Genomic DNA, 20464 nt, shown 5'->3' with positions numbered 1-20464 from the left:
TTTAACATTGTAAATCTCTTAGGCTAGTTTTTAATCTCTGTGTGATAAATGTATCTCCTTCTATGCTATTCTTTCATACCTGATCTCCTTTGCTTTCTAAAAATCTCAGTCTTTCTATATTACTCTATGAATATTGCCTAATACTAAATAACACCTACACAGATGGCAGAGGATGCTAATGTAAGCGTCCCATAGCTCATGAGTCATTAATATAACAACATGGAAAAATGAGGACATATTTATTCCTACCCCAATTTTTCTGAAAAGCTGCAATGTCATCATTTGGTTCAAATTTCCATTCTTTGTCTACATAGTGTCATTAAGTACACATAAATGCAAATATGAGCCAGGTGCTGGTAGCTCAAGCCTGTAATCCTAGCTACTCAGAAGGATGAGACCAGAGGATTGTGGTTCAAAGCAAGCCTTGTCAGGAAAGTCCATGAGACCCTTATCTTCAATTAATCACAGGAAACCCGGAATTGGTGCTGTAGCTAAAGTGGTAGAGTGCTCAACTTGAGATGAAGAGGTGAGGGACAGCGCCCACAAAAAAAAGTGCAAATATGACTTTCAGTTTCCCCAAAAGGAATGACAAGGTCAATAGTAATCTTTCCAAGCATAAAAAATAATTACAAAATGATTCAGTGCACCTACTTTCACTGAGTTATTTAAGTTATGGCTTCTTTGCTGGGCATATTCTCTTCTTTTAAAAATTGTCAAATATTAGCTTTATAATAAACTTCATCTAATATTTTTTTTCAAAAGAGAAGTCCATACTGTCGATCTCACTTGGCTTTCTTACTATCCTATTTCAAAGCTAATCCAGGCAGGAAAGTCTGTCAAACTATTATCTCTAAATAAACACTAAAAAAGCCGGAAGTGGAGTTTTGGCTCAAGCAGTAGAGTACTAGCTTTGAGGATAGGTGGGCAAGAAAGACAACTGTTCAGGGACAGGGTCCAGCCCCTGGGTTCAAGTCCCAGAACCAGGACAAACTAAACAAACAAGCAAACAAAAACAACCCCCAGATATTTCTTTGGGACTGTCCTTAAAGGAGTACTGCTCTGAGAAGAGGCTGCTTGTGCTGAACATATTCACAAGATCCTGCTTTTTTGGAATCCTTATTGCTATGGAGAACTCAGGACCAGACTAAAGGAATTGATAACTGACTCCTGCCAAAAGAGAATCTTCTCAGGGGTGATATATCCATACATAAGACACTTTTAAACCTCCATGTCTTTGTTTCTTTGCAGTAGAACAACTTTAAAACAATGTTATTAGGGGCTGGGAATGTGGTTCAGTTGTACAGTGCTTGCCTTGCATGCATGAGGCCCTGATTTCTCAGTACCACATAAACAGAAAAAGTCAGAAATGGTGCTGTGGTTCAAGTGGTAGAGCACTATCCTTGAGATGAAGATCTGAGGGAGAGCGCCCAGGCCCAGACTTTAGGCCCCACAATTGACAAAAACAAATGCAAACTAACTAAAAAAGCAACGTTAATTCCTTTTATTCTATGCTGGCCTTCACATGGCACATTATTATCTTTTGTAATACTCTCAACTAGAAGTTCACAGACAAGTTTATATGAATAAAAAACACACTGGAAAAAGTAAGGGACAGAGTTTCCTTCAAGCCTTGGGATTCTTTTCTTTTCTTGTACAGTAAAAAGGAAAGCACAAGTTAATTTGAACTTTATCATTTCTCTGTGTTCAATTCCTCTCCTGGGATCAGTTTCCACAAAGTCCAGTAACAATCATTGGTGCTTCTTGAGGTCTAATGAATGTTTTCTGTCTTCATTGAAATAACACAAGGACACTTTTGGACATGAGGTAATAGGTGTTTCAGAGACAACTTAGTAAAAGAGAAAATATAAAATTTATATTGCTTATAAATACGTTATCCATGAGTACATTTAGTTCAAACTTCATAATTGCTCTGCAAATTAAGCCAAATTTTAAATGGGAAGAAGGTCCTCAGATCATTCTTTTTGTGAGTGTATTTTCTGTGCGTTATTTCCCTAGTGCACATGAATTAACAGTAAGAGAAACATTTGCAACAATAGGAGAAAGAGAAGTTCTGTGTTTAAGTATAAGGGTTCAATACAATATAGAAGACTACAAATAAGACAACATCGAAACAATAAAGCCAAGTCCAATATGTAGATTTATGGGAGTGTTCCTAAGTGGAATATGAAGTATGAGGCCTTTCCCTTTCTCAACCACGTTTGCTAATCGCACAAATTTTTAAAAGTAGAATGAAAGAATAATTCTGGTTCCAATGAAAGTCAGATATAAGGGCATGGACTTAACTGGAAAAACAAGTCCATCTTGAGAGAGCAGGGATTATACTGGCAATGAACTAGTGGCTAAGATCACATTTCTTTTTTCTTTCCGTTACTTGCATTTTGTTGTTGTTGTTGGTCTTGGCACTTGAACTTTGGGCCTGGGCACTGTCCCTCTGCTATTCAGCTCAAGGCTACTGCTCTACCACTTGAGCCACAGGGCCACTTCCAGTTTTCTTGTAGTTAATTGGAGAAAAACGTCTCTGGGACTTTCCTAGCTGGGCTGGCTTTGAACCCCAATCCCCAGATCTCTCCACCACGCAGCTTAAGATCACATTTCTAACAGTGTACACTCAGCATATGCAATGTGTATGTTCATCTAACTTTATATGAATTTTTGAGTTAAAAATGTGGGCTACAGCTTAGACTTTTCACTCAAAAAATGTTTGTAGTTTAAAAATTGATAATTCTGGAGATATAAAACCTAAGAATGTAAAGCAGTCTGGGAAGTTCAGTTTGCATGCAGCCTGGGCAGAACAGTCTTTGCCACACTACCAGCCAAAACCTGAATTGGAAGAATGTCTCAGGTGATGGAATACCAGGCATGAGCAAGATTGATGAATAAGAGCTTGAGGCTTTTGCATACATACATAGAAACATACACATACACACAGAGGCACTTATATGTGCACACAAAAATACACAAATGAAACAACTCTTAGAATATGTAGGAAAGTTTAAAAATAGCAATAGAAAATATGTCTTGAGTAAGAATTAAGAGATGAATTTTAATATTAGAAAGTCCTCATGAACTTTCTTCAAAAAAGTTTGAGACTATTACATAGGTAGGGACGAGAGATAGTAAGAGAGTCAAGTAATTATTATTAAAGGGATCGAATGAATCAGAGATCCCAGCAGGTGCATCTGAAAATGATCATATCCTGTGTCAAATGTTAGAAGATCTTCTAAAATAGTACATAAACACTCTGAGCAGTCTGTCTATTGGATAATGTCATTGGAGAAGTTCAGAAATGCTAGTCTATGTCTAGATTAAATAAACCAACAAACATGGCAGGGCAATGTGATACAAACCTGGAATTCTGGCACTCAGACTAAGGCAGGAGATTAGAGAGTGGAATTAAATAGTGATACATTTCCTGGACCAGGTAGTATAATTTTGTCTAATAAAACAAACCAAACAACAAGAAAGGAATACACAGAAGTTTGGGCTAATTTTGTTATTATGTTTTGAAAAGTCAAGTTTCCTATTGAAATGCAACTCGTATATAATCTTCAGTTTTGTTTTAAATGCTCTCTTCATTACAGAACATTCCTAGATTCAAAATGGCTCATGATTCCCACCCAAAATTTGAAAAAGTAAGTAAGCATCATTCTGTTGGATTCCAAAGAAATGAGGAAGGATTACAAAATCTTAAGCCTAGAGAAATTTCAAAGTTCATCTAAAGCAGGACTTTGTAGATCTTGCTAAATTAGAATTAAGAGTTAACATAAATATTTTAGTTTTGCTTGTAATTTCATATTTTATAGGATACTACAAAATTCTTTTTGAGTAGAGGGTTTAATTGACAAATTCACAAATGATTCTGGCATTCTATTTGCCTAGAATATGCTTTCAAGAGAGTTATAATTAGATCTTAGTTAATAGAAAATTCCAAAAATTCATGTATAAAGTGATAATGTAAATAATCTAGACAGAGTTGCCAACAAATCGATATTAATTTATAAATATAGAAAAATTGCAATTTTTGAGGGTTTTGTATAACATTGTATGAAGAGAATAATTGTGTGACATCTTCTTTCTTCTACCTATATGTAACACAGGAAGCAATTTCCTTAATTACGTGCCTCTGTATACAATGAGAAAAATGCTACATTTGGGGTTATTAGTTTGTCCTAGGGCTTGAAATCTGGGCCTGGAAACTGTCTCTGAGCCTGTTTATGCTCAAGGCTCGTGCGCTACCACTTCAATCTCAGTGCCACTTGTGTCTGACTTTTTCTGAGTTTATTAGATATTTGAACCATAATCTTCTGACCTTAGCATCCTAAATATCTGTGATAGTTTAAAAAAGTATAAATATAAATAACATTTGCAAGTGTTCTGATCTCAAGAATCTCACTGCTGGAAAAATGATGCAACCCAGTTAATTGTAGTATTCTTTCCAGAACAAGGAGAGAATCACATTATCAGAGGTGTAGTATTTTTTTTCACAATAGAGATAAGCTATTCATGATGTGAATTAAGGGAATATTAAGGTGCACTTTACAAGTTGGAAATTATTGGACCAAGATGATTTATGGCATAAATCTTTGGATTTATGGTTCATAGAAATTATAGCTTACTCTGATAAAATTTGCTTACTCTTGTAGAATTAATTACAGATGCTTCATAATTTTATCCTCTACCAGAATGTGGCTATTTTTCTGTTGACTTCTCAATCTGTAACACTTCATTGGAAACTGCATCTATTGCAAAATTACATAACATGCAAACAGGTACTGTTTTGAATCACTCAGGTATGGAATGTTCAGAATTTGAAAATGAGTAGTTATTAGTCATAGGAATTTTGAGGAACACATATATTCTGTCCTCTTAACAACTCATTTACTTTTAAAAGTTATGGGTTTCCATAGAATTAAACTATATTCAGTTTTAGTAGAGAAAGTACTAAATTTTTCCTTTTTTCAAAATATTGTCAAGTTTATTGTGAAAATATTGTCTAGTTGGATAACATTCAAGTTGATAACTCTCTGATAAAAAGAGGAGTAATCAATTCAAATTAGTTGCCAAATATTATTGATTTTTAAAAAGTTACTACATAAAATATTTACTATAACAATACAGTGAAATTATTTTTTATGTAGCTTATTTTTTAATTTAATTTTATTGTCAAATTGGTGAACAATGGGTTACAGTAATTGTAAGGTAGTGAAAACATAACTTTTCAAACTTTTTACCCCCTCTTTCATTTTTCTTATAGTTTTCTTTCACCTCAATACTCCTCACAAGTTTTAATGTACATTTCCAACATATTGTCTTGTGAGTATTGTTATTGCATTGGCTTGCCCTTTGTCCTTTGTCTTGCCATTTTGTTATTCCTCTTCCCTTCCATAATTAAGGTAAATGTATACACAATACACAGGGCACAAAATCAAATACAGCCGATGCCAAGCCATAGGTGGAAAACCCAAAGAAAATAGAAATCATATAGTACATTATAAACAACTGCAAAAAAAATCTCTGTTTCCATACCTTGGAGTTCATTTTGCTCAGCATCAGCTTATATGTTCATATATACACATAAAGCCACTGGACACTATATCATATAAACAACATGTTACTCTTTTTGATGGAAAAGGTTGAATTAGGATTGGGGAAAACGTGATTCTGATAAAGGAATTTCAAAAGAGTTTAAAAATTATGACAGGTATATTTTAATTGTTCAAATTTTTAACAAATTAGCCTATTAAGAAAATTGCCTGGGAAAATAGGCTTTCATGCCAAGAAAGCTATGGAGACCTAGTTGAGAGGGAGCAATGTGGATAAAGATAGCTCATTTTCACACTAAACAAACTTCAGAAACCTTACTGTAAATCCTGTAGGTTCCCTTGAGAATTGTCCTTACCCAGGAAATATACTCTCACTGTGTGAAATTCAAAGTTCTCAAGAAAACTAAGACATCAAATTTTGTGAATTGACCTTTAATTACCAAAATTATTCTTTGAAAAAGATAATTTGGGTCAAAATATTTAGGGAGAAAGGGCCCTTCAAAATGAAAGAAGGTATTGGGTTCACACTTTTCTGTTTGTAACACTTTCCACAATGTCTTTGCACGTGAAGCACTGAAACACAGAAAAAAATCTGATTGGTTACGCCAATGATTACACATTTCTAAGTAGCTCACAAAAAATAATATCCTTATTAACATGAGGTAGTGAAGAGTTCTCTTATTACATAAGCCAAAAAGTTTGGGATTAGAAAAGAATTGAGAAAATTGAAAGGGTAAGAAAACAATGTTCTTAGAAGCCCTATATAAGCATACTGACTTCAGCAGTGGAGGGAGGCCAAAAATTTTGATATAGATTGTCTTAATATTTTTGCTACCTAAAGTGATTTTACAGAGCCTATTTGGCTCACTACAATGTAGAACAGTTTGAATGAGGACAGGAAAATAAATTCTACGTCCAAATGAGGCAACTTAAAAGAGTTTTAAAAGAGAAACCATGAAGATGTAGCGGGGTGGGGTGGGGAGGAGATCTTATAGTCTTTCAGCTTCACTGGACTTGAAGTCAAGAAGCTGTGCTTAATTGGAAATCAGGGAAGAACTAGGAGGAGGACATAGAATTAGGACATAGAAGCATTGTCCTTTGTAATAGACACTGTTACCCAAGGTATGGATGATTTAACTCTATTCTGTTCCATACATCTTGCTGAGCAAATGCAAGACCAAGAAAAAATAATCTATTGAAATAATTTTGCAAAGAATAACTTCACTGATCCTGATATGGTATCTAAGGAGAGTCTTAAAAGAGAACATAAAAGTGGAGTATACTTCGGTTTCCTCTAAGCATCTTGTTAGCAAAATATATCTTTGAGGTTAGAAGTGATTGAACCAAAAAGTAGTGGAGTACTTATTTTTGTGGAACTTTAGACACAAGAAGACTTTCAAGGTAAAAGAAAAAAAGTATAGCTAAATATTTGTGATCACAGCTTCTTGAATCGGTTTTTTGGAGACAAAGTTTTACATTAGAGTTTGTCCTCATTAACATAGATGTTGGATTTTCGTGGCAACCAAATGCAAGGGTGAAGCTTAATGGACTCCCTTGGACAAGTAAACAGCATGATAGAAAAAAAATGGCAAATAATATTTAGGAAATTAGTTTGGCTAATTACTTTGCCAGAACAAAGAATGAAAGATATAATTCAAAATCACTTGACTTAAAAGTATGAAGAAAGAGTAGTGAAGAGAGATGAGAGAAAACATAGAGGACTCTTCTGTCTCCAATGGAGTAATGGATTCTTGATCTTGTTTCTTCCATTCTATCTTCACAAGCCATCAAGTGTGGCTGAGGACTGGAGTATCCATTTCAGACAAAGAGAACTCACAGAAGAAAATATTTGCAGCAGATGTAGGTGATTCACAACCTTAGACAATCTACTTAAATCTGTTCAAAATTCTCTGCTACACCAAACTGCCCTCTTTGAACAGCTTTGTTTGCTATTCCCCAGACTACCCTTCATGAACTATTTAAAATTTTGAGAGGTCATATACTCCTCTCTAGAGATTGCTGTTTGGTTGTGATTTTTGTGTGTTTTTGTTTTTGTTGTGTTTTTTAATTAAATTTCAAAAGGTTGTGCAAGTGTATTACAATAAATATGTCCATCTAATTGTCCAATGCTCCTGGATCAGAGTGACTCCTTCTATCATTCTCAACCAACCCTTCTCCAAGATGTATTTCAGATTTATCACTTCCTTTATCACATGTGTACATTGAGTATTCTAGCTGTACTTGCCCCTTGTTCCATTTTTCATTCATTCTGTCTTTACTATTATTCCTCTCTGGTTTCAACTTCCTGATAGTCATTCTGTTAAACTGTTAATATTCTGAAAGTTTTATATACTATCCATGGAGTTTCAATCCTGCATACACTTGAACTGATGTCAGCTTATATTTCCATAATTCATTCATCTGCAATAACAATTTGCAAGACTGGAGAGGTGAAGCACCTAGACATGATTTTATTCTCATCCATTTGGAAGATTAATCTTTAGTCAACAAGAAAGTTTAAAAATGGCTTAGAATATAATCCTAACTACCAAATTTTATAAATGGCTTTGAAAAAGGTTTATGATTATTTTATTTTACATGGGATAATATTTTCTACTACCTATAAGTTTTGGAAAAAGTAGAAGACTACGATTTACTACTATACAGGAATATGGTAGAAATAGAAGACAGATTTTTTGTTTGTCACATCTCTGATGAGTACCCATATTCATGACTTTAAGTCATATTTCTTACTATGTTAGACTGATAGGTAAAACATAAAATAACATATGATAAAGCAACTATTTGTGACATTTAGGGGCTTGGAAGGTGGCTCAGTGGTAGAGTGCTTTCCTTGCATGCATGAGGCCCTGGGTTCGATTCCTCAGCACCACATAAGCAGAAAAAGCCAGAAGTGGCGCTGTGGCTCCAGTGGTAGAGTGCTAGCCTTGAGCTGAAGAGCTGAGGGACAGCTCCCAGGCCCAGAGTTCAGGCCCCATGACTGGCAAAAAAATATATATATACCTTAGTAAGTGATTAAACTTACTTTATTAGCTAGTGTTTGGGTTTGAATTATGGGAGGTTTTTCTATTTGACACATTTCTGTAAGGCACATACTGAACAACACAAATGGTGGGTGGTACTATTTCTACACTTTAATGAATGGTTGAACCTGTTTGGCATTAGTGCTGGGTAAATAAAACAACTCTATTGTAACTTGCACCCTAAACTTGAAAAATTTGTAATGTCAATATTGTCTACTTGTCAAATGTAATTTTGGTGAATGTGATTTTTAAAAGATTATTTGAAAAGGAATCTGTTTTCAGGAGATTAAGTGTAGGCTATCATTGGTTTGAGAATGATAACATTTTTATTCTACAGAAACAAGTTTTACTGAAGTACCAGTATTTTGAAGCATTAATGATCTTCTCAATTAATGTTTTTGTGAATTATATTTGACCTGTAATTCAAGTTTGCCTAGCCTTGGTAGACCAATTATGGATCTATCGTTCTAGGAACTATTTTTTTTGCCTACTTATGCTGGACTGAAATCTTTGAGTAATCATTAGAAGAGGGGTATTAAAAATAATTTTGTGACATTTGTGATGTTGGTCACTCATATGGGCTGGTCATTTGTAAACTGAAAGTTTGAATTACTGTACTTTCTCTCAGATTTCGTGATCTCATCTTTCATTTTAAGTTGCATTGCATTACACAATTGCTTACCACTAATTCTGGTGTCATAAGGAATTGAGATGGATTTTCAATTACTTTCTGTTGGCATGTTTCATGAGCCTAGGTGAGAAATCTTCCCCTTGTTATCAGATGAAGAGGATAACTAAGACCTGGGATCCTAGGACCCGTGGGTCCTGCAGAAGAATAATACCTTTTAGATATCGTATCAGCAAAATTTGGGTACAATCAGTAGAAATGCTTCAGAAATATAGAGAAAAACATTTTGCAACCAGTGAGTTAAAACAATAAACAGAGCAGCAGAGTAAAATCCCTTATACATTAGAGGAAAACAATTGTTTTTTTTTTACAATGTGAATTCAGAAGACCAAGAATACTTAGAACATATCACAAGTTTATACCAAAGACATTGCATTGATACTTTTTATATTCTAATGTACATTCTAAACCTTATTATTTATATTCCAATCTATTTATTGTAATAAATATCTATTTATTTGTCAAATTATCAATTAATTCTAGTAAGTTCCACTGTGTGAAATAAAATATCAGCACGTATAAATATAAAATATATAACTATAAAATATAATAAAAAAGGCACATGTTTTGCAATGTTCTGTTGTGGTTACGGTATCAAAGGCAACTGTGTTTTAAAATATTATTCCATTATTTCTACCTCAGTGTTTGGTAGAGTTGGACCTAAAGCTTTACCATTTGGAGATTTACAGCCTAGAGACAAGAGGAAACACTGTGATTAAAACATTACCAATTTAAGGCCTATTATCGAGGAGAAACATATAGACTTCTCTTGTAACTATGAAAATATTTGATGAAAGAAAGGCAGTAGTGTAAATTCCTGCCTGGATGGATGGTAGACTGGCCAGGACATTTGGTAATCATGCATGTGAAATTTTTTTCACCTTCTTGGCTTTAGCTACTATTGAAATGTTAGGTATAAAAAACAATTATATTTTGATAAAATACCTTCTAGCCTAAATGATTCTGCCTTAACTGTTTATCTCTCTATGATCCCTTTTAACAAATATTAGTTTTGTTCCAATAAGAAAATCTATGCTGTCAGGGTAAGATATTCTGGTTGGTCTGTTGCTACAGGGAAGAAGAGTAAAGGGTCAGGTAGACATTTGTACCAGTAAGACATCATTTAGGAATTTTTAAGCTGCAGAAGTTTAGAAGTAGCTCTTAAGCAAGGCTTACTTTGAATCCATTAACTCCACAAAGCTAACTCAGTTTATAAATAAGTTCTTGAAAAACAATCACCTTTGGACCTAGCTATAAAGGCTTCAAAGTATGATCAAATTTAAAATGAAAAAGACTTAAAATAGTCATTGACAAAAAAATTGCAAATGTGAGCAATCGACCAAACAATATAAGCTTTTCCCAATATACACAGAATTTTAGAGAAGTAAGATCAATAACATTTTTAGGAACAATAAGGTTTCCTAGTTAAAAACAGTCAACCAAGGATATATGCCTGTATAAAGATTGCATCAATAACTACTTAAATTTACAGGATACTACATGCTTCAGCAGGACGTTTACCCAAATTACTACAATATAGAGATTATCATGGCATTTGCACAAGGATGATATGAAAATTTGTGAAATATTCCATATTTTTCATTCTTGAGATGCAAGAAATGAAAAACAGTTATTAAAAAATTGATTACAAAAATACAAGTCGTTATGTCGAAAAATGAACTTTACAACTTTGTGCGGGTGGAGGGGTAGCAGGGAGGATTGAGTGGGGGAGCAGGGGAAGGATGGGAATGGATGGGGAGGGCAAATACAGGAGGAGGCTACAATGCTTGATGAGAAATGTACTCATTATCTTGCCCATGTAATTGTAACCCCTCTGTACAGTATTTTCACAATAAAAAATTTAAAAAGGCAAATGTAACAATATATGTAATTCATTGAACTGAAAGTTAGTTTGACATCAGTGCGTTAAATCCTCACCTTAGAATGGCCTTTATATAGCACAATCTTTACAAAACATTTGAAATTGGATAACATTGTCATTTTATCCCAAAGAAATAAAATACTATAAGGACCTAGGAAAAAAAGGAATCTTAAACTTTTTCTATATGGAATGCTATCTGAAATAACACATTTATTAACGAACCTATATATTATAAAACAATGTATAATCCAAAGTATTATATCTAGGAGAGAATTAAATAGATTATGGACATTATACAAACAAAATACAGAGTATTTTAAAATATACTTTTTTCATACAAGCACCAGAAATATTTTTAGTTTCTGTACTACTCATTTCAACAGATAAGTTAAAGTGATTTCTGATTTAAAAATCACAAACCCTGCAGAAATCATTATAGATGTATACAAACAACTCTTGAATACATTTTGACATCAAAGTCAGGCAATTCATTGAAGAATACTATGGAATCCATGAATTTTTAAAGTAAGATATTGCTGTTGCTTTGTATTGTGAAAATATTTTGTACAGACACAAAGATGGATTGGCATTTTGGAAATTTAAGAATCTTAACCAAACCATTATGAGTTAGGAGAACAATTTTTACAGCCTTCCACAATTTAAAAGAGGTAGTGATACATATTTATCCTTTTGGCAATATTAAATGCAGTTTCTTCCAAGTTGTTCTTCAGACCTGGTTTGATATAATGCTTCAATAGAAGGCGATCCAGCATATCTTTGCTATTTCTATTCCAAGCAGTAAGATGCAAGGGAGTCAAGAGGACTTTAGTTTGGGCATTGGTATCTGCCTCAATGTGAACTAAGAAAGCAGCCACTCTGGTATTATTCAACATATAAGTACTGTACAGGGGTGTCTAGCCATTCACAGTAATTGCATGAATATCTGCCTTGAGCCACCAACTCATGGACAATGTCTAAGTGCCCACTGGAGGCTTCCCGATGAAGAGAGGTATACTCATCATCATCCCTAGTATTCACATGAGTGGCCTTTTAGGAAAGCAGTGTCTGCACTGTAGTAAGCCGATTATTTTCAGCAGCCCAAACAAAAATTTGCTTTAATACTTCTCCATTTTTTTTTTGCAAATGATACCATTCCTCACTTTTCCATCTTGTTCCTTGTCTTCATCAGAATTGCCTAACCAGAGACAGTGAGTACCAGTGGGAATGGGGTGCACATGTATTCCCTAATAGTTCACGTTGGTTGAACTGGTCAGAAAAATCCAGTGAATTTTCTACATCTGTTATTTCACCATGATTTTCTTTCTCTTTTTCCAATTTTACTATTGGAAATTATTCGAACTGGAGAGTAGGGAATTGATATAGAGCAGAGGAAAGGTTTTCCTCCATATTCAAAGGTACAGACTGAAAATGGTACCAGTGGTGTCTTCATGTGCAGCTTATTATAGGAATGAGAAAATATGAAATAATGCCTCCTATGTAAATGATTTGGGAAATGGCAGAGCAGAAAGTGAAATGATGCAACCAAAAATATAAAAGCAAAATAAATTAGGATAATTATGGAGCAGTCACATTATCTATGAGAACCATGAAAGGGAGAGAGGAAGAGAGAGACAGATGTGCAATGACCTAGCTAGCCACAAAATCCATGCCTCTGATCAATTTATAGAGCAAACAATTTTATTTTTTAAAAGAGATGGAAATGGAATTTATGTATTTACTTGAATTTAGTAAATACATTTTTATTAGCCTACATAAAGAGACATAGCTTTGACCAAATTACAGACAAAAATCTAAATCCTTGATAATTCTAGTAACAGATCTGACTGAAATCAATTGAATCACACTTTTCCTGTAGAGTAAAGGAATAGGTCCAGGCTCAGAAAGCATCTAGAGAAGGCAGGCCGATTGTATCTGTGACAAAACTTTGTGGAAAATGGTATCAAGGATTAATTACTGGTGATCCACTTGCACTGGAAGTGTGAATCTGAACTATTGCTTGCTGATTCTGAACTATTGCTTTAATAATTATAAGTTCCAAGAAGAAGAGGTGAGATTTAATTGATAGCAAAGGATTAGTAATACAGTTTGACTTCTCATTAAGCACCTTCAATCATCAAAATCACATGAAGACAATAGACAGGCCTACTTTTTTAGATGAAAACAAGTATCTTTAAAAACAAGGTAATTAAGTATTCCTACAAAGGACTTCTATTTTACTACCTCATTATTTAGTTTTTTCTAATGTTGGGTAACAAATAATGGATCTATTAGAAAGCTCTTACAGCTCATATGTTCAATAGTGAGTTCTCTTATATTATACCATGGTATTTTTGTTTATGGTTTTAAGAAGAAATTTACTAGCTTAAATTTCTGACAAGACAATATCATCACTGTACAACTTGCTTCTATACTCTAAGTTTTAAATTACTATCTAATATGTGTATTAGATAGCTATAGAGGAAAAACTAGAAGCCACACTTGTGGCTCATGTGTTTATCCTTGCTAATCAGAAAGATGAAATCTGAGGATTGTGGTTTGAAACCAATCCAACCAAAAAAAGTCCATTAAATTCTGATTTGAAAGTAACCAGCAAAAGCTAGAAAAGGAGCTGTGGGACAAGCAGTAAAATTCTAGGCTTGAGAAAACTACAACAAAAAATCAACAAATTCTGGGACAGAGCCAGGCCATGAGTTCAAGCCTAGTATTAGCACCAAACAAATTAATTAATTAAAATAAATTAAGTGGTCACATGTGGCGAGGCAAGTAAAATGTAACACCCATGGTGACTGGATTGTGTATTATTTTGTAATAAGGCAAATTAACGTTTGTCCTAATCACTAAAACTTTATTTGTACTTTTTTGTACTAAACCCTGAATTTAGCATGCAAGTATATGTGTGTACATGTGCACACATGTGTGTATGTGTATATGTGTGCGTGTGCTGTTGCAATGTTGCTTGCCAATGTGGACAAGGTGAGGCTCAAAAGAGCTAATTGTGTTGCAATGTTTTTATTTATCAGTGTTCTGTCATGTCATTTCTGTGGAGCCACCCTTCTGTACATTTTATTTGTCAAATAATAACATCATCATAATCAAAGCATATACAAAATTAAGTTAGATAAAAGAGACCACTTTCAGCTCTTATTATATGTTAGGTAAGAAGATACAGATATAATTAGGTAGTAAGTTATTGCTGTAAGATGACTGTCAGTACAAAATATGTATTTGACCTCTTAAATTGGTTTTACTTTTAAGATATACTCATGGAGTGAGTTTCACTAACTTGACCAAACAGGTATTACTCTCTGGTTATTCACAAGGTGAATAAACTCTTTCCGGATTTCTGTTGAAAATAACTTTCTTTGTAACATCATATCTATTCTCACTAAGATAATCAACCCTGTATTTATTAGGTTTGAATATCCCATCATATTGACTGAAAACCAGTATTGTGGATATGCTTGCTAGATATACCTTTCAAAACAAACAAACAAAAAGCATGTGTCACCTCCAGATTGTGGATGCATTTGAAGTTGTTTTGTACATGCAATGGGATCTTCACTAATGGCTCTTTCGTGGAAGTAACTATCACAACTTTAACAAATAAGGCTTTTTGAATATCTTTTCCAATATAAATAACAACCCGAGAGCGTCTTGCAATTTCTGAAAAGCCTTTGAATATTTTTAGTATTATTTCAGTTCATTGACTATAGAGCTATAGACATTTCTGAAATAAATATTAAGATATGAAGAGGTAAGTGGCTATATAGGCTTCTTATGCAATAGAATATTATGAAATATTATGAAATAGAATAAAAGGACATAAGTGAATTTGGTAAGCTAATTATTAGTATAACTTTGTTTTCTAGTAACAGTTTTTTTTTCTTATTTTTGGGTCCGGTTGTGGGGCCTTGAACTCTGGGCCTGGGCACTGTCCCTCAGCTCTTCAGCTCAAGGCTAGTGCTCTACCGCTTGAGCCACAGCGCCACTTCCGGCTTTTTCCTTTTTGCTTATGTGGTGCTGAGGAATCGAACCCAGGGCCTCATGCATGCAAGGCAAGCACTCTACCACTGAGCCACCTTCCCAGCCCCAATAAAAGTTTTTTGAATGTAGATGATGCAGCTAAATTATTTCCGTTGTGGCTCTGTACTTCAGTTAGTTTTATAATCTTGATAATTATAAGAGTGAATTTGTAGAAAAATAAAGGTATTTGAAAATGATGGATTAATCTTGTGTTTTCTCTCCTACTCCCAAGAAAATGAGTTATTTTCAAGTGTTAATATTTTATCATTGAATCTTCAATATCACAAGAAATTTTGAAAAACATGCAGTAGTATTGATGTCTTTTTAAACCAATTGTATTCACAAGTTGGAGAGTCTTTAATTCATGCTTAGGTCTTGGTGTCCATGATTTTTAACCTCTCGTTCCTAACATTAATGATAGGTAAGACTGCATTTTTGGGTATATGAAAGGTAAATATTCATCTGGGGTCAAAGGTGATTTTTATATCAGTCTTGCTTTAATAACATTATAAAGTAATACATTTCTCTCAAAATGTTGGCTATAAAAAGCAATCAAAATACCTCTAATGGTAAACAACTTATGTGAGCTACAATGTGGAAATGATTGGTCTATAAGACCTGCAATCTGTTTCCATCAGGAATTGGGGAGATTATTCTTTCAGTATGACTGCGATGCAGTGTTGTTATGGGATAGAATATAATTTCTACAATTTTGAGCTAGAAATCAAGAATGTTATAGTTTAGCAGTTCCTTTCACCAGGGAGGTATAAATTGATTATGAACTTGGAGTTTTCATATTGCAGTTACCTATTTCCTTTTTTTTTTTTTTTGGTTGGTCTTGGCACTTGAATTCTGGGCTTGAGTACTGTCCCTGCACTCTTCCGCTCAAGTCAAGCACTGTACCGCTGGAGCTACAGTGCCAGTTCTGGTTTATTAGCAGTTTATTATAGATAAGAATCTCTCGGACTTTCCTGACTGGGCTGTCTTTGAACCGCGTTCCTCAGATCTCAGCCTCCTGAGTAGCTACGATTACAGGTCTAGCCACCGACATCCCGCTTAGTTTCCTATTTTCTAACAAAGATAGAGTGAAATATTATTAAAGTGTGGACAATAATTCTGGGAAATTTTCCTAGAATTAGTGGACTAAGTGCTGGTATTTTAGTCACAAAATAGAATGAAGTTATTTGATATGGTGGGAATGGGCCGCAGGCTAAGATTTACCATTTGTGAAATGTTGTACTAGTAATTCCAACTCTGAAGACTTCAATATCATCACCTGAGAATTAGAAATAGAAGTAGTTCTACTTTATGGGATTATTGTGAGGATTAAATTAGATACCATAGGTAACGTACTTGGAAAAACAATCAGCATTTGATCCTTTCTACCTGTTATTTTATCATGTGATGAATTCTAACATTTTTACTGTGATTTTTATATTGTTTCTCTTTAGGATATGCAATGTGATGTATTGACATTCATTTTGTTGGTCACTTTTCTGTCATTTTGAGGAAAATAACTGCAAAGAAAATTTCTGAGAAGGAAACTATTATTTTGACTCATGATTTAAGAGAACACAGTTTAAGGTTCAGATGTCTCCACTGTTTTTTTTTTTGGGGGGGGGTTCCGGTCGTGGGGCCTGAACACTGGGCCTGGGTGATATCCCTCAGCTGTTCAGCTCAAGGCTAGCTCTCTACCACTTGAAACACAGCGCCACTTCTGGCTTTTTATTTTTGCTTATGTGGTGCTGAGGAATCGAACCCAGGGCCTCAGGCCTGCAAGGCAAGTTCTCTACCACTGAGCCACCTTCCCAGCTCCATCTCCATTGTTTTTAATTATATTTTTATTAAATAGTTGTATGAAGGAATTTCCATTCAACAAATCAGTTTATAAGTACAATGGATCTTTATGTAACTTTCCAATACCTTTCCAAACCTCACCCCACTTTCATTGCTTCTAGTTTCTGCATTGAATATTATACCTTCTCTCTCTTCATCCATAACTCTCTTTATTCCTTCCCTTTGACTTCCGCTCATATCTTCCAAATGATAGTTTCTTGGTATTCATTTTGTTGGAATAAAAGTTCAATTTTATAAGAAATTACACTTTTAAATACTCGTCTGCAAAGAGCATGCTTTGGTTAATACTGTTGTGTAAACCTGCATAAAGTCCTATGTTCCAAATACGCGACAGAACATGGGTCCTTCGTGTGTCTGGCTCTGACTTAGTTTACTTAGCATATTTTTAGATCTATCTATTTCTTTGCAAATTACGTAACAGTCTTCATAATGGATGGGTGCAATCCAATTGTGTATATGTGCCCCACTTTCTCCAACCATCCCTCCACCATAAGACATCTGGGCTGTTTTCATAACTTGGCTACGGTAAATAGTGCAGCAGTGAACATGGTTGTGGAAGTGATTTTCTGTATCTTTTGGAAGAATTCATCACTATCTTTCTGGGAGCAATCCTCTAGACAATTTTCCAGAATAAGCACATCCCTCCTTTCACATCACAACGTTTTGCAAGGCCTCAAAAACACACTACCCCCTACAGGTCTCAATAAGCTAAAACCACACTGGGCCCATATTCTTTCAATACATTTTTTTTCATGATTATACACATAATTTACTGAGAACCTTCTATGTACTTTTCTAATGTGGGAATGAGGGACATGACAATAGAGTAAAAGTAAGAAAATTTCAATTTAATTAGCTATTATAATATTTAAAAACATTTTCAGCTCTAACTCATAGCCTCACTTACTATTATTTTAATCTTTATTTGAGTACTTCATCAATCCCCTAAATTATAACAGGTGTGTTAAATACAAAAGCAAAAATTGTAGTTTGATTTTGACACTCATGTGTGAGGATGCACAATATGGGCAAATAGATAGATTGGAATTAATACCCATTATCCATTATGTTAAATTAAGATGGTTTTCCCAAACTGATTCTCGCAATTCATATTCCATTAAACAACAAGAAACTTGTGACAATTCCCTTTGTTTTGCTCCTTAATAACTTTTGTTTCCATTTTATTTTACAACGAAGGTTGATATTTAATAAATCTACTGTAGATACAAAGATACGATAAAATATTTCTGTCTGTATGCATTGATATATACATACACACATCTATTACACAGGTTGTAATGATAATTTATAACTTCTGTAACTACATGATTTACTAACTATTTAAAAAATAGACAGCTTATGCCTGGAATCCTGGTTACTCAGGAGGATGAGTAACCATCCTCCTGACGATCTGACGATCATGGTTTGAAGCCATTTTGGCAAGAAAGTCCATGAGCCTCTTATCTCCAAACATCAAACAGAAAATCAGAATTGGAACTGTGGCTCAAAGTAATAGAGTGGTAGCCTGGAGAGAAAAAAGCTCAGAGCATCACACAGGCTCTTAGTTCAAGAACTACAATCTAGCCAAAAATCTAATTTACACCTGTGTAAGTAGAATATTTCCATCACCCAAATGCATATCCATACTCATTTGCAAGATAACTCTGTTATGTCTGGAGTTCCACACAACATTATAGCTTAAGTAGAAGGAATCACAACATGGGTTCACTCTATCTCTCTCATAGTTTTTTTTCTCCACTGAAATACTCAAATCTTACAATCATTCCAATTATTTAAAGTTATAGCTTTTTTCTTCATTACCCATAATAGAGTTTGCATTGAGTGTCTTGTGTCTCCTAAATGGGTGTTCTTAACACTTTGTCATGCCCCAGCCCTAAATTACCATGATTATTTTTCAGATAGAATCTGGCTTCCTCCTTATGTATGATCTTGGGCTCATTCCACTTTATGTTATTCTTCCTGGAATTTAGAATAACAGGTGCATGGCATGGCTTTGTGTACAGATCTTTCTGTCCAGTCTGGGCTTTAACCACTGTCCTCACAACAGTAGACTCCCATATAGTCAGGATTCTCAAAAGCTTATCATAGCTGATTTTTTAAAAAAATCATTGCATTTCCTGCAGGTTTTTAAGTACTGAATTAATTTGTGTTTTCTTGAGTTGTTTTGTTTCATTTGAATGTATGTGTTGAGTTGTTCCAAACTTTCCTTTTGTTTCTTTCACTCACGTTCTTACCTAAGTGCTGAGAAACCAATTCTTCTTTCTCAAAATAGTCAAGGTGAACATTATTTATTCCAAAGCAATTTCAGTAATATTTAAATACCTTCATACATATGAATGTTATACGAATGCTAAGTGCTGAGAATGGTCTTTTTATTTTCACAGCAGTCTTTGGCATACACAGACAGATCATGAAATATATGAAGATAATAAAACTACACATGCTTGCCAGGAGGAGAAAATCCTATTATTAATTGTTTGACAAAGGCTTCCCTTCTCGTGAAAGAAATATGCTGTTTGATGCAGAATTTCACAAAATCCTATAGCTAGAAAGAACCTAAACAATCATCTAATACTACAGAGTTGAGTGAGATGAATTGCCCTCCTGAATAATTTACTTTTGGGTCATATAAAAGCAGGCTTGCAAAAAGAGAATAGACTTTAGAGAAACATGATCAGTTGTATGTAAATAGCTGCTTAGCTGATTTTGTTAATTTGTGAACCAATACATGGCAATAGGGTACAACAAGGTAAAAAAAATTAAAGAAGGTAGCATTGAAATACTCATTGTTGTGTTTGTGTGTTCACGCACATGTGTGTATGCACACGCACATTTGCAGGATCTCATGCATGTATTCATCATTCCTGAAGCTTGATAGTGCCTGGGCACTATCCCTAAGCTTCTGTGCCCAAGGATAGTGGTCTACCACTTGAGCTCCACTTCTGATTTTTTGGAAATAATCACATGTATTTTCATGATTGGACTGGCTTTGAACAGTGGTCTTCAGATCTCAGCCTCCTGAGTAGCTAGCTAAGCTGATTCAGCCTCTGAGTAGCTAGTTAAAGTTCTGACTGTCCTTTATGCTTCACTGCTCTTTTATTCTTTTCCTGAGGTACAAGCCTAACTCATATATATGTCGAGTTTTTTTTAAAAATACTACTACTGCTTGGCACCAGGGGCTCCCATCTTTACTCTTAACTACTTAGGAGGCTTGAGAACAGAACCCAAGCCAAAAGTTTAGTGGACTTCCTTCTCACTCTATAGCTGGGTGCACTGGATCATTTCCACGATCCTGCACTATCTAGAGGCAAAGATTGGAAGGACTGCAGAATCCAGGCCAGCCAAGGTAGACAGCTAGACAAAT

The 20464-nt window shown here is 34.6% G+C and overlaps 1 pseudogene; it reads left to right on the top strand.

Annotated features, from left to right (window-relative positions):
- Positions 1-10796: 10796 nt before the first annotated feature.
- Positions 10797-10896, top strand: LOC122099516 (annotated as a pseudogene).
- Positions 10897-20464: the final 9568 nt, after the last annotated feature.

This window comes from Dipodomys spectabilis, unplaced genomic scaffold (genome assembly GCF_019054845.1).
Source record: "Dipodomys spectabilis isolate Male_0828 unplaced genomic scaffold, ASM1905484v1 ptg000516l, whole genome shotgun sequence".
Lineage (NCBI taxonomy): Eukaryota > Metazoa > Chordata > Mammalia > Rodentia > Heteromyidae > Dipodomys > Dipodomys spectabilis.
This window is presented reverse-complemented; position numbering and strand designations above follow the sequence as displayed.